Source organism: Epinephelus moara, chromosome 22 (assembly GCF_006386435.1).
Source record: "Epinephelus moara isolate mb chromosome 22, YSFRI_EMoa_1.0, whole genome shotgun sequence".
In the NCBI taxonomy this organism is placed as follows: Eukaryota; Metazoa; Chordata; class Actinopteri; order Perciformes; family Serranidae; genus Epinephelus; species Epinephelus moara.
This window is the reverse complement of record NC_065527.1, coordinates 35,206,465-35,217,099: the sequence shown is the minus strand read 5'-3', so window position 1 is coordinate 35,217,099 and position 10,635 is coordinate 35,206,465. Positions and strand designations below refer to the sequence as shown.

The 10,635-nt window shown below is 39.8% G+C and overlaps 1 protein-coding gene across 3 annotated transcripts in view; it reads left to right on the top strand.

The window, feature by feature from the left end:
- Positions 1 to 10,635, top strand: part of epb41a (erythrocyte membrane protein band 4.1a) — a 294,679-nt gene that overhangs the window by 26,892 nt on the left and 257,152 nt on the right. The window lies entirely within an intron of this gene.

The window sequence follows — 10,635 nt, the reverse complement described above, 5'->3', positions numbered from 1 at the left end:
GTAGCCGATGCCAACAGACTCAACAAGCTGATCAGAAAGGCCAGTGACATTGTGGGGGTGGAGCTGGACTCTTTGACAGCAGTGTCAGACAGGAGGATGCTGTCGAAGGTGCTGGCGATACTTCAGCATGGCTCTCACCCTCTCCACAACGCTCTGGTCGAACAGAGGAGCACCTTCAGCCAGAGACTGATTGCTCCTAAATGCACCACTGAGCGCCACAGGAAGTCATTCTTACCTGTGGCCATTAAACTGTACAACTCCTCCCTCTGATGATCGGACTATTTGGCTATTTATAAAACAAAACAAACAATATAACTACTCATTCTCATTTCATTAATAACGCTACAACCATTTCATTGTATATTGTGTATATATTTCAGATTGTCTACTTTACTATTTTATTATTATTTATTTTTATTTTATGGTCTACTTTAATATTTTATTTTATTTTAATGTCTACTTTAATATTTTATTTTATTTATTTCATTGTCTATTTTAGTATTTTATTTATATCTTCATCTTTATCTCTGTTTCCATTCATGCTGTATTTCTATTTCTACTTTGCACGGAGCATTGGAACAAAAACAATTTCCCCCCGGGGATTAATAAAGTATTCTGAATCTGAATCTGAATCTGAACAATATACTTTACATTGTTTTAACATCTGAAGAAAAAAAACAAACATCATTTTGAAGGCGTGGCGGCTTTTATTTTGCCGTGGCGCTGCACCACGATCAATTACATGTAGCGGAAACCCTGATATTCACATATGTCATGTACGTTGATGAACAGTGCCTATTCATCTGTCCCTGCAGATAACAACATGTAAATCCCATGTACAGCCTTTTTTTGTGACCAAACAAAAATTTATAATACATATAATATAATACATATAACAGGCTACATGCGTCTAAAAACAGAAATTGTAAGAAAATTTGTAAATAAGAACAGGAACATAACTCCATAAACTGGGTATTGCTTACATCAGAAACTGTTGTTTTTTGGCCAATTTTTGGCCTATTTTACTGCACAGTCTGATCGGCAATAATAAAAGGCTTTTTCAGTCCCTCTACAGCCTAGACTTAAACATATCCTTGTATCATGATGTTGTTGACAATTTAAGTAACAATTTAATAGCCCTAACTATCAATAACTATTTTACATATTTATCCGGCAGTTCAAAAACCCACAATATCACGTTCGTATTGCAGTGAAATGTGGGTTATTTAATCAGTGAAGTCTGCTGAAGTCTGCACCCCAACCGGACTCTCTTGAAGTCTGCAGAAAGTCCACTTGAGGCCCCTTGTGGACTGAGCACTCCCGGATTTTCCAGGAATGCGCCTGCAAAGTCCGCAAGTCTGCAAATGTGGTGAAGTCCGGACGTTTTGGCTAAATTCAAATGAATCCAAACTCATATATCAGTTTGTTCTCAGTTTTCAATTGTTTAGTTATGATAGATTGATTTATTAAAGTGGTTTAAAGGCGATTTGTAATTTATTTTCATGGTTCAACCTCCTTTTTTACTTTAATTCTCATGTAAATCAGCATCATATCAGTTTGCTGCTGCAGAGCAGACCTGTCCCCTCAACTACATAGGCTAAATAAATAGTGTCTGACTGTAAGATTAATATTTTCAGAAAAAAAGACAACAACTTTCATTAAAGATCAGTCAGATATAGTCAGGGCTTCACATCTGTATAGATGTTATTTTAAGAATCCTCACATCCTACTGGCCACACGTTGTTGTGATGCTAAATACTTCAATAATTAAAACAGTCCGATGTTAATATACAGTAGACTACATATAGTTTTTGATACAGTTAAAATGGCCAAAAATGTGAATAACTACATTGTAGGATGATTAAAGGTTTGCCCCTAAGTTTTCTGCTTGTGCTCCTGAAATTTTTCAGTTAGGGGCTACAGTGCTCCTACTAAAAAAAGTTAATCTGGAGCCCTGAATACTGTATATAATAAAAGATCAAAACTTGGCATCCATGTATCGATACAATATCGCCCCATTAAAATATCATGATACTATGCTGTATAGATTTTTTCCTCCACCCCTACTGAACATGGAGAACATTACATTGTGGGTATGTTAGCATGTTACCAATTATCTCAAAGCAACTAGGGACAGCCTTACCGAGCTGCTAACATTGCTGATGTTTTTATGGTATTCCAGTCAGTATGTTGACTATTGATATGATAACTTAATGCAGATTTGGACACTGATATAAAAATTTGAAATATTTTTTATCAAGAAAAAAAAAAAACATTCAAGGATTGTGAAGCTTCTGAAAGTGCTTTGTAGTTTACCATGGCAAATGTGATTATTTTAAAAACATTTTGCCAACACTACCATTTCAGAATGCAAACTTTTCCCTAAAATGAACTAACTCTAACCCTTTCAGTGTATTTATATTTTATTTGGATACTTTTGAACATAAATGCACAATGTCTCAGAGCTGTGTTGGGTCTTGATATTGATTGCTTTCATTACTGTCACTGATGCCTCCTGTCTCTGATGTCTTTATCCCTCAGGAACAGTGAGCAACTGACCCCATATTGCCCTCTCCCAACACAGATGGACTGTTAGGGCTCAGCTGTTTTTTGTCTTTTAGGGCTTTTTCCTCACTTGTATCTTTGAAATATTCCCCACCTCTGGTTTCATGTGGGTTAGGCCAATTCCCAGTTTCTGGGTTGTTTCCTGGGCTCGTGCCAGCTGAGCGACCCCGTGTTGATCCACTGGTGACTGATAGACATCCAGCTTCCTCTGGCCTCTACATCAGCACACAGCAGCCTTTAATCCCACACAGGGCCCGATTAATTTTAAAGCAGCTTTCAGTCCTTAAGCTCACTTTCAGCACTCTGACACAAGCTACCATGCAGCCAGAAATACAGATATGCTTAAGTATGATTTTACTTTTTACAAATGCATTTCAGTTGTAACCTTTGAACCAAACCTCACTCTGAGTCCAAATCTAAGAATCTATTTGGAATCTTGAAACTGGTTGGCACATCATTACATCACTTCAGCTTCAGAAAACTGAATGTTAATTGAGGAGATGGATAAAGAATGAAAATAGGTATGTGTACTATATGGTCTGTGGTTGTCTGATGACATATGTTTGTGCAGGGGCTGGGTAAAATTTCTTTAACCTCACAGCGGCTTAGTGTAAAAACATTTTTGACCTTTAGAATAACCTTGACAGCAGAGTAGCACAACTGCTAACCACTCTGGGCTATAAAATACAAACATTATAGTTCCCATTGATGGGGATCTGTATTCACTGAGTCTTGTAGTCTGTCATTGTGGCTGTCTGTCTAGATATCTGGACCACGTCTTTAGATTGTAATGGAATAATCATCCCAGGAGAATAATTACTTCTGATTTTGTCGATCTCTTTTAGACAAATTTTAAATTGAAGCCCTACCACTGATGAGCCTCAAAGAAGAGCAAAAGTGTCAGTGTCAAGTCAGTGTGCTGTCTGCTCTGTGGAACATTTTGATAATGCTGCCTTGAGAGGTCGTTGGCGAGACTGATGATGATGATGTGGTTATGTTATGAATACTCTGCTTCTCTCCTATCACCTGGACAGCCTCTGGATAGGACTGACAGCGCCTTAAATAGTTTTGTGCCTTTGTGTCGGTGATGGCCATGGCCAGAGGTATCTGTCTGTATACATACATCTATCCATCCATCTGTATGTCCGTCTCATTCTCATGAACACGTTATCTCAAAAGTGCCGTGAGGGAATTTCTTAAAATTTGGCACAACAATGAGCTGACTAGAATTTTGTGGTCTGAGGTCAAAGGTTGAAGTCAGTGTGACCTTGCATCCTTGTCATTCTTGTGAACATGATATCTCAAGAACATGTTGATAGATTTTCTTCAAATTTGCAGCGAACATCCATTTAAAGTCAAAGATGAATTCATCAGAATTTGGTGTTTAAAGGTCAAAGCTCACGGTCAGTGTGGCCTCGTCCATTGTGTGAATTTCTGTGCTGTTTGTTTTAACTTTTTGCTGCTGTGTTTTAGTCTGTTTGTTCGTGTGAAATTCCTAATGCTGCTGTGCCAAGACCCCCTTGAAAATTCTTATGAATGCATTATCTCAAGAACATCTAGAGGGAAATATCTTCAAATCTGGTACAAATGTCCACTTGGACTCTGCAATGAATTGATTACATTTTGGTGGTCAGAGGTCAAAATCATTTTCGTCTGCGAGTGAGAGTTCGTTTGTGTCATTCTCATGAATGTGATATCTCAAGAACACCTTGAGGGATTTTTTTCAAATTTGGCTCAAATGTCCAGTTTCACTCAAAGATAACCTGATTAGATTTTGGTTGTCAAAGGTCAAGGTCACTTTACCTTGCATTTGTCTCAACAAGTAAACATGATGTCTCTACAACACCTTGAGGGATTTTTTTCAAATTTGGCACAGTTGTCCACTTGGACTCAAGAATGAGCTAATTAGAATTTGGTGGTCAAGGGTCAAAATCACTGTGACCTTACAAAACATGTTTACAGAATTACTTTGCTGATTATGTCAACATTTCACACAAATGTCTAGAAGGACAAAATGATGAATTGATGACATTTCAGAAGGTCAAAGGTCAACTTTACTGTGACATCATAATGTTCTGGCCATTACTCAACATCATAACTCAGGAACAGAAGGGGAGACATTTGGTCAAATTCTGAACTGGTGACACTAATCTTGGGTGTCCGCCTTGAAACAGTGTTGATTGTACAAATCTTCTGTGCTCTTGGGGGGGGGGGATTGTATAAATCTTCTGTGCTCTGGGGGGGGGGGGGGGGTGTGTGTGTGAAGTATCCATGTTTTGCACCTTGACGGGTTTGTGAAAGCATACAATTGTGAGGAGGTAATTCTAGTTTTTAAATTGTATGAGCAAAATATGATAAAGTCCCCACTGAATAGCTATAAATTATTTAATCTGTTACCATGATACATCACAAGTATAATAAAGTTAATTGAGTTACTAAATGTAGACTTCATTAAGATTACTGTAACTGTCACAAATCTCACCACATAGTTCAGTCACATCAGGGCTGCTCCATAAAACTTGATGATCCCAATCAGCTGTGGAGAAAACTCATTTTGTAATTTGGTTTTTCATTTGTTTTATTTTCTGCATCATTGTACACAGAGAAACACTTGAAAAAAGCATGGCAGAGTACAAAGTTTTACAATCACAGTGACTATAGATAAGGTCAGGGAGACACTTTTTGCCTCAATGGAAATCTGATGTTTTTACAGTCAGATGATGATTGTGAAAAGGCACTTAAAAGTGAGTATTAAGTGTTGTCTACACAGGAGACTTTTCAGTGTATTCTGATTGTTCATCTCAGCCACATGCTAGATTTACTTCTGTTGTAATCTGTTCTGCATAACTACTTGCATTGATTTTGCTACAGCGTCCTCAGGCATATTTGAAGCCTCAAGTTTATCATACACTGCTGAAAAAATTAAGGGAACACTTAAATCACATATCAGATCTTGATGAACGAATTATTCAAGTGTAAAATCCTTTCTGATATACATTTTATAATTTGTTGAGAACAAAATAACGTTACAACGGTCAGTGGAAACGAAAACCATCAACCCCTTTAGGGCGGGATTAAAAATCACACCGACAATCAAATTGAAGAATTAAAATCACAGGCTGATCCAACCTCTGAATTTTATCAGGGCAATCCATAATATGATTTAGTAGTGTGTATGGCCCCTGCGTACCTGTATACACTCCTGACAACATCTGGGCAAGCTGCACCAGCGTATATCTGAACATCACTCTGAGGATTTCTTCCTGGTACCTAACAGCAGTCAGGGTACCGTTGGCTATGACATGGAGGTCTGTGGGACCCTCAAAGGATATACCTCCCCAGACCATCACTGACCCACCACCAAACTGATCATGCTGTATGATGTTACAGGCAGCATAACGTTCAATAAGGCATCTCATCTTTCACGCCTGTCACATGTGCTTGTGTGAACTAGGGATGTAACGATTACTGATATTATGGTAAATCTCGGTTAATTTTTACACGGTAAGAATGACCGTTTATGTTTAAATTAATTGCATTATCGCGGTGGATTATCAGGATATGTAATAACAGCCTCATTCAAGTCTCGCGATGCAGGCGCTGCGTGAATGCGTACCATGTGTAAACACAAAGAATGAAAACATGGCGGAAGGTGGTGATAGCGACACTCTACACGCTACTCCCTAACTACACGCACAAAGTCTGAGGTCTGGGTGTACTTTGGGTTTCTGAAGAATGCCGAGGGACAGCTGGTGGAGGACAACTATCCTGTGTGCAGAACATGCAGAAAGAAAGTTGCTGCGAAGGGTAGCAACACTACAAATCTGCTGGCTCATCTCCGTGACCATCATCCACAGCTTTACAGCCAATGCAAGTTATGCTATGCAAACGTCAGTTATTGTGTGAGGGACTTCGGTTTTACTAAGATTGTCATAATGTGTAACTCTCGACGTATACGGGACATTTGAGCCGTATCTGTCCTCCTAAACGGCGACTAGGTTTTCCGTTTTCGTTTAAGACACTTAGGAGCTAATACTAGCTGAGTAGCTAATAGCCGTATTAGCAGCTATGTTGCTAACGTTAAGTGTTTCAAAACGAAACGGAGCTGAAAACACTGAGCGGAGCCGACAGAATATAAACCGACGTAACGTAACGCTAATTGAGATCAACTATGATTGAATCACTGTGATTATGGTTATTGTATGGCGAGCTAGAATCGATATAGACGGCCAGTTATGCTTTCTCGACATAAGCTCAAGGAAACAACATAAAACGCTGCCGTGTTAACCTTTGTCCGAGAGCATGCACTCCTTTTCTCATACAGGTAATCCTCTGACTCACATGCACACTTCTAATGTGTGAATTATTCTGTGTAATGATGACCATTGCCCTTAGGGTTTTTTTGGTTTCTCCTGCACATTTGTGATATCTGTTGTATATATTGTATGTCTTTTGTTCTACCCTTGCATTGTTTTGTTTTATATTTTTTTTTTTCTCTCGTGCTAATAAATAATAATTAATATATAAATTGTTTACATATTTTGCTGACTGTTAAAATGCACCAGACAAATAAGCTTTGCTCCTGTAATGTGTTTACATATTTTGTTAATTTAAAATAAATTTTTCTGTTGCTGTGCCAATCCCCTGCCCCTTTAATGTGAAAGTTTCATTTTAATATAAGATTTTGGCTGTTAACATTTTGGTATGATAAGGAAGTTACAATGATAAGGAAACTATGGGCCCTAATGCCATCCTCATGGAGTTTGTTTCTGACAGTTTGGTCAGAAACATGCACACCAGTAGCTTGCTGGAGGTAGTTTTTTAGAGCTCTGGCAGTGCTCCTCCTGTTCCTCCTTGCACAAAGGAGCAGATACTGGTCCTGCTGCTGGGTTGACCCTTCTACAGCCCTGTCCAGCTCTCCTCGTGTAACAGCTGGTCTCCTTTTATCTCATCCATGCTCTTGAGACTGCGCTGGGGGATGCAGCAAACCGTCTTGTGACCACACGTATGGGTGTACCATCCTGGAGGAGCGGGACTACCTGTGCAGTCTGATTGGGCTGCAGGTACTGCCTCGTGCTACCAGTAGTGACAAGGAAACTAGCAGAACACAAAACTAGAGAAGAATCAGTCAGAAAGAATAAGGAGAGAGCAACTGTCCATGGCCACCACATGCAAAACCATTCCCTTTTTTGGGATTGTCTTGCTTTTGCTTCTCCATTGCACCTGTTGTCACTTTCATTTGCACCAAAGCAGGTGAAATTGATTCACAATCACTTGTGCTTACTAAATGGACAGATTGATTGAAGTTTAACTGACTTGGTGTTATACTTTGATGATAAAGTGTTCCCTTAACTGTTTTGAGCAGTGTATTTTGTTTTACGAGCAAAAGGCAGTGATTGTGTGTTGGGCTCTGACCCTTCTCAAAAGCAGGTGACCAACAGGTAATACTATGCCTGAATGTATCCTGTGTAGACATTTCTGTCGGACTGAGGCTGCTGCTGCATTGCTAACATGCTGCTGTTACTATGCAGCCTGTGTACACATGGTGGAACAGGTAAATAGTGAGATTTTACATGTACTTTATGAGAGTGCAGTGTGGAACCACTGCTCTGCAGTTGTTCTGGACTGTAATATACTTTACTAACCCATGCTGATTCAATTTTCAACCGTGATTTTTTTTATTGTTTTCTAATTAGGGTGCAGTTATGTATTCAAAGCATCAGCCCAAAATAATAAGCAGGCCTTAAACCAGCCCTTAGAACTTTTCTGCGTTTCAGTGCGAGAGATTCCCATCTGCTTATATTTTTCAATTTGTTGAATATTTGAACACATTCTTCACTTTATGACAGAGACATGTAATAGTCATAATCCATAACCAGTTTTATGAGTAAATGTTACTTTGTGGGACATGAATTGATAATTGAAATACAAATGACAAGTGACTGTGGTAGGAGGTAGGTGTCCTTATTTGAAGCTAGAGGAACAACCCCAACAGCTCATTATTTTTATTTTATATTATATCAGTATTATTCTGTGCACATGCTACTGCTACTGCTCTGCATGCCAGCACACACCACTGTACCACATTGCTGTGGAACGAGAGGCATTTGAACTAAGTCAGTCTTTGCCCTGATGTCCTCTTGAGTAATAATAACATTAATCTATCAGAAGCATAAGGAATAATTTGTGAACCTTTTCACCATTGTAGAACAAGCATGTCTTTATTCAGGTAACATACTTAAGCTAAAAAGGAGGATGAGCTGCAGTGCTTATCTGGACTGAAAAGATGCAGACTCTTGAGTTCTCTGGGACACCTGCTACAAACTGCTACCTAACTGCTGAGAATGTGAACTACCTGTTTGTATGTTTAGTTCTCATCATACACTCCTCAGTACACCTGGAGCTGTGGAGCCCACGCTCTCACTTTTCTCTGCCCTGTCAGCACTTGTGCGGCTGTGCCAGCATCCACTCAGCACTGCAGGATGCCAGCAGCCTCTGAAACTTCATGTGGTGGCAAGCTGTGATTTCTGTCCACTCTCAATCTGCCAGCAGACCTTACAGTGTTGAATCAGGTGCCGTGAGCATAAACATTTCAGGCTACATAGTAATGGGTCTCAAAATAAAGTAACAGTATTGAGTTTGTGCAACTCAACCTCTATTTGAACCTTAAAATTTTATTATGCCCCAAAAATCGACCTTGTTATAAATGGTCCCACTCAAACAGTGCCATCGGCCAATGCTAAGGGTGCCATCATCCATAGGGGGTGCCACAAATGGGGGAAGAAAAAAAATCTAAATGTTTATCTTTTACTAATACTATTACCACCGTTATTTTGAAATATGACATAACGCCACAACAACATAACCGCCATAACATGCCACCCCTGGCCCCCCTGGCCCCCCTCCCCAGCTCGTTACACTTTACTTGCTCTCTGAGGGAGACAGGCGAGTTCTCAGACGTCACGTAAACCCGAAACACGTTGTATTGTTATCATGCCAAAATGTAAAAGCTTTCTGGTGCCCTCTCAACTAACACTACACCACTAAGAGGAATGGATGTGGAGAGAAAGAACATGGAAAAAAAAACCGACAGCCAGCAAATCACCTGTTGAAATCAGCAGGAGGAGAGCAAGTCATTATTACCTCTAAGCAGCTGGTGGCTGCAACCAACAGCTCATGGAGGTTGCATTGATTTACATTGTGAAGCTTTCAACCTCTGTTCAGTAAAAATAAGTATTGGGAGAAAGTATTGGGGGGCACTTTGCCTAGGGCACCAAATGTGCTAGGGTGGTGTGAAAAGTCTGCAGGCATGGCCTTCACCTCTCTGAGTCTCACCATCTACCTCATCTTTATAGTGGGGCAGATTAAGTCAATATTCCATCAGAATCTTTCACTTGGTGATGCAAGCACCAAATTTGGCACAAATGATGTCCAGGATGTGCTATTTAAGAAAAGTACGATGTCCAGCTGAAAATCCAAGATGGCCGCCAGTTTTCAAGATGGCCGCCTCGTCAAATGCAAAAGAAAAGTTTTTGAAGTAGAACTTGAATGAACAGAAATGTATTAATGATCCAAACATCAAAATTAATGTATTGAAATGTATTAATGATCCAAACATCAAAATTAATGTATTCTGACCACACCTGAATTGACAGGATGTGCCAGCGCGGGAGAGCCGAGCCAAGGGTAACGGGGCTTCAGTTCCCTGGATGGTGTACAGATCGCACGGGACTTAAATGGCACTGGATGAACGATCGGGCTAGGTGTAGGGCACCAGATGCTTGAACCTAGTTGCATCCCATATTTCAATGTGCTTTAATGTTTTGTACAGTTGGGTGGTAAAAGGATAAACCCTCGACCTATAACTGTATAACACAAGATGTCTGCCAATAATCCACTGAGTTGCGCTACTAAAACTGACTGGAGGAAGCGTTGCCTCTGTCAGACAGATACGAAAGAGGAGTTGATCTCTCCCCCTACCCGTTATGAGTGAAGTTCTGATGTCTATTCGATGATAGCCAAAAACATACCACAATTTCAGGCAATCAACAAGTTGCCCATCAAGTTAAA